This window comes from Parus major, chromosome 13, assembly GCF_001522545.3.
Source record: "Parus major isolate Abel chromosome 13, Parus_major1.1, whole genome shotgun sequence".
Lineage (NCBI taxonomy): Eukaryota > Metazoa > Chordata > Aves > Passeriformes > Paridae > Parus > Parus major.
Window position 1 is genome coordinate 3,466,551 of NC_031782.1, and position 5,276 is coordinate 3,471,826.

Below are 5,276 nucleotides of genomic sequence, written 5' to 3' on the forward strand. Positions count from 1 at the left end.
AGCTCAGGAGGTGGTGGTGGCAGGCGGCACGGCGCTGGTTTTCGGCAGATAAGCCTGGCTTCTGGATGCTTTTAGGGTTTTCACCTCTTTATTGAGGAGATGGGGCATAGCATTTTACCACCATCCTTTGGTTCCCTGCTTGGACCAGTCTGGAGAAATATAGTTTGTCACCTGCTGTGTGTGGGTCATTGGTTAGCCAAGGGGTTTGTGTAGGGTGCCAGTCTGACGTGTCCAGAGGCTGCTAAAACATCCAAGGAAGTTGCTGGTGCTGGGGAGCTCTCCCAGAGCCCTCCGACATTGATGCAGGAACTTGGGAGAGCCAAGCCCTGAGCCCTGCGGTCATGGAGCTGCATGAGGATGTTGCGTGGCTCCCTGAGACAGGTCAGTTCCAGAGGGGAGCAGCATGGATCTGTGCTGTCAGCTCATAAGGGTGTTGGGAGAAGCCAGCCTGCTGACTCTCTGGGCAGCAGAGCTGCAGCATGGTGCCTATCCTTTCCTCCACCCTTGCACCTGTAAGTCCCCAGCATTTCAGGGCAGGAGCTGTTTCCTGGAGGGCACAAGCAGACCATGGGGCCCACGTCCAGTGTGGCATGTATGGGTTTTCTGGTGTGGGGTGGTTTGGGAGGGCTCCATACTTCGCTGTGTGCATTGGCAGAGGGTGAGGTTGAGCAGTGTCCCCAGCAAGCAGCACTCATTGCATGTCTTGGGAATATTATTTTCCAGTGGCAGGCTGGGCCCTGGAGACCTGCTCTCACTGGCTGCAGAGCTGTAGTTCTGGGTCTTCTTTGGTTACCCTGGAAAGCAGGATGAAGGTTTTTAGCTCAACCATGCAGAGCAGAGAGCTGGCCTGCAGTACTGTGTGTTAGGAGCTGTTTCTCTCAGGTGAGCCTGTGCCTTGGTTGATCCAGGCCTCTGGTATCTCTTGCTGTTGCCCCGGGAAGGGAGGCCCATGTTCTGGCCCTTCCTCCCCCAAGCCTGGCAATGCTGAGGCACGGTCCCCTCCGGCAGGTTGCCTTTTCCCTGCTGTGCTGGTGGGGCACCGTAGCTGCATTTGCATTTTGAGCCAAGTGTCTTAGTTGGTTTTATCCCCATGCCTGTGCTTTGGGAAAGTGGTGAACAATAAAAATCTGCTGTTGAGAGCTGTAGCAGAGGTCAGGCAGCTCCTATGCCCCAGGCTGCTCTCTTGTCACCGCACAGTTGCGCTTTGTGTGCAGGGGCTGTCAGCTTGAAAGTCATGTTTTTGCTCTTAAAACCAACCTCAGGCACTGGTGTGGGGTTCTCTGAGTGATGTACGAGGACATATTGCAGCAAACCTCCTTTGCACTTACGGTAGTGGTCACTCCCTGTTTTGGTGCATCTTGTAAGCAGCCTCTTGGCAAATTTTTAATCAAGGACAAAGGAGGGTAAATGGTTGCTGAAAATCATGAGTTTCTCTGAGCTTCTTTCTGAAAATGATCGTTGCAGGTTGTTGGTGTCCCTGCAGGCTTCTTAAAATGCAAAACAAACCACCCAGCCCAACTTCCTGACTGTCACTAGCGCTTTCAAGAGACGCTTCGTTTTGCTGAGTGGCAATGAAACTGCTCTTCACCATCCACCAGCTCCTGACTCTGCTTGTATCCCTTTGTAGGAGCTGCTCTGCCCAAGAGCATTGGGGAAGGTGTCTGGAGCCTGGCCCCTCCTGCCCTGGGCCGCACACTTGGCAGATGCCATTAACACTGTCCACAGCATGTAGAGAGCGGGCTGGTCTCAGAGAGATGCTTGTGGAGAGGTGACAGATGAGCTGCGGATTCCAGGGATGCTGTATGGGAATGGGAAAGAGGGGTGATCCCTCCTTCCTGAGCTGGCTCTGTCCCAGGAGAGATCGAGTCTGTTTTAGGAGAGGGCTGTCTGAAATGAGAACTGAAAAGTGAAGGGCAGAGGAGTATGGAGTACTGAAGAGCAGTGTCTCATAGTAGGAAGGAAAGGAAGGACTAGGTTGGGGATGGACATGGTGGCATTTACTCTTTTCCTTCCACCCATGTTCCGCTGAGCTGTGGAAGTGGCTGCTGCAACATGCCTGGGCAGACAGAGGTTGTGTGTATTTCAGGAGAAGAGGCCACCCAGGAGAGAGGAGGACACAACCCATTCCTTGATGCTGCTGAGCTACAGAGGTGGCCAAGCTGGACCCAGTTGTTGCACCTGCAGCCTTCTGGTCATGCTATTCAGGTTGTTCTGGTGTTTCTAGGGTAAACGAAGGACGGTGGAGATCTCTGGAGATTATTTACCCTGTCCTAAGGAAAAGAAGGCTTGTTGGAAGCTTAGTGTTTGTGAGTGTTCACTCTGCTTTGAACTTGCTGGATTGTATCAGTTGGGGTAGGTGTCAGGTGTGGATGCTACTTCTGAGGTCTTGGATTGCTACAGGGTCTGGCTCTTGGGGAGGAAGGCGCTGCTAGTTCTCCCTCTGCAGTGCAGCTCAGCCATGCTATTAGACATCAGAGAATCCACGTGGGAGAGATCGACAGGAAACTGGGCGTTATCAGTTCCGCTGCCTGTGCAGCTACTCCTCATGTCAGCATCCTCCACGTGTGTGTGGCTGGAGGCGTTTGATGGGAGTGCTGTCAGCCTGGGGGTGGGAGTGGGTGGTGTGTGATCACGGCAGAGGCGTCCCTGCCTCCACTGCCAGTGAACTCGGCTCCACTGGGTGTGTGGAACAGGGAGGGAGCTCCTTGCTCCTCCATCTCCACGGTGGAGAAGCACTTCACCCTGTGATGTTGGGGTATCCCATGTCACCCCAAGGTGTAGGGACACTCCTGCTGCTCCTCCCTCCCTGCAGTCTGAGAGCTTCTGTGTTCTTGGTGCTGGTTTCTCCATGCTTTTTTTGTAGGCCCTGGGGAGAAAAGAGAAGGATCTGGGGCCTCTTTCTCTCCCTGGACTAGTGTGAGAGGTGCAGGAGAACGAGGAGGTGAAGCATTGGCATGCTGAGTATCGGGGAGAACACAGGCAAGCCTCCAGTAGGAGATGTGCTCTCACCACTGGATCACCCTGACTAATCCTGTGTCAGACCTGACCTATATATGGCACAAGGGAGGTGGCATGTCTGTGGCAACAGATGGTCTCTTAAAGAGCCTGGGCTCAGGGAGACTTTGTCCTGCTGGCCCCTGGCTATTCTGAAGGAAAGGATGGGCCACCTGTCGGCTGTAGAGCAGCCAGGTTCAGCCTGAGCAGCGCCTGCAGGTAGAGAGCTTTCTAAGGCTTATGGGCTGTCCCACTCACCAGGGGTGTTACAGGGCTCTCTGGCTGGATTGGGATCCCTTGTTCTGGCCCAGAAGTGCTGACCAGCCTTGCTGTAGCATCGTTTGAGCCCCTCACATGGCTTTTCAGGCAGAGCCCTGTACCTGGGGCAGTGTGACGTTGGTGTTTGTGTGCATGGCTGTGTCCCTGAGACAGTGTGGGCAGAGCTGTTTCCACATGCTCTGATCCTGCGGCTGGATGTGTGGTGCCCCATCTTCACTGGGCACAGCCATGTGCAGTGTGGCTGTGCCAGGGGAATGATCCAGCCTGGCTGAGCAGGGAGTGTGAGCAGCGTGTGAGCTGTGTTCCATCGATGGCTTCTCCTGATGCTGTCCCGAGAACATCGATAGCTGCTGCCCACGGGGGAGCTGGTGATGCTGGAGTGGGTCTGGAGGGAGTGGCTGCACAGATATCCACCATCTGTGGCCTCTGCCTGCTGCCGGTGCTCTGCCCAGGATCAGACCGTGTCCTGGCAGCCTTGTCAGTGTGGCCTCTGCCCACAAACAATGGCAAAGTCAAAGGACAGAGTGCTGTTTTCCTTCTCTTCCCTGTAGTCCTCAGCTCCTGAAGCAAAGAGGCTGTAGTGGAATAGACCTGGAGGGTAGTTGTTCAGGTTTGGGCTGATTCAGTCCTTTGGCTCTTCCTGCTGGAGTTCTTGCCTGAGTGTGTGGCTCTGACACCATCATAGGTCTGTCCTGCTGTGCTGCCTTCCTGTCCCATGTGTCCCCCACCATGGGGACAAAAGCAGTTGGCTGTGGAGCTACTGCCAGTCATGGCAGAGGGATCTTGCCCCAGAACGCTCTATGTCCTGGAGGATCCTTGAGCCTGGTGTAGTTTCTCCTGCACGCCTGGATTTGGGGTGAAGAGGTGAGAGCCTTGAGAGGGGCCTGAAGGGACCTGGGCACAGGGCTGGAATCAGGCAAAGCTGAATCCACTGCTCATCGCAACAATGAGCTACTGAATTGTTAAATCGTCGATCTGAGGTTTTCTTTGAAAGGGGTGATGCTACAAATTAATTAGCTCCCTTTTGGTTGTTAGCACTTTAAAGCCCAGCTGTCAGGGGAGGGCTGGTTTATAGGCATTACATCAGGGCTGCCGGCTGGCTCGCTCACCTACCTGGGAATTTCTAAGTGTGCGTTGTAACCGGGTGAAATTTGGCTCGGGTGCAGCATCTGGTGCTCAGTGAAGCTGCTGCGATGCGCTGTCCTGAGCACGGGGATTTGACTGGTGCCTGAGCGGTGCTGCTGGGGCACCCGGGGAGCCGGTGGCTCGGCCTCTCGGTGTGCAGCTCCCGGGAGCCGGTGGCTCNGGGAGCCGGTGGCTCGGCCTCTCGGTGTGCAGCTCCCGGGAGCCGGTGGCTCTGGTTCACGGTGTCCAGCTCAGCGTTAGCCACCAGCCGGGTGAGCTGCAGGTGTGCAGGAGATAGTCCGAGTAGTTCCTGCTTCTTGCTTAATTAATGTGAGAGAATAGGAGACTTTTCTGGAGCAAAAGGGGCTTTTCTGGTGCATAAAAGTTTGAACTGGCTACAGATGCCCTGGGAGAGCTGTCGGTGCGGGCGAAAGGCTGCTTGTGCTGAGCGGGAGGGGAGTAGCTCCTCCATGCCCCCGTCCCAGCGCGGAAGGTGACGGGGAGCCGAGCCCCTGCTTACCCACCCCCAGGTTTTTCTGCCCACCGGCACAGAAGAACGGCGGCTCCCGGGCACACGGGGCTGCCGTCCCCGCCGTCCACCGGGCCCGCGGAGCTGCCAGCCCGGTGAGCAGGGGCCTGGGAGTGATGCGGGGGCACAGCCGCACGTACGGTGCCACCAGCCTTAAGGCCTGTCCCAGCGGGGCAAGGTGGCCGGTAGCGGCAGCAGGCCGCTGGAGAAGGGCGGTGGGTGCCCGGTGCCGCCCGTTCTGGGCTCAGCTCGGTGGTCCCGGGCGGAGGTCGCTGCCCCGCGTGGCGGCCCCGCGCTCCAAGATGGCTGCGGACCGTGACACGCCTGGTCACGTGGGACGCGCGCGCGC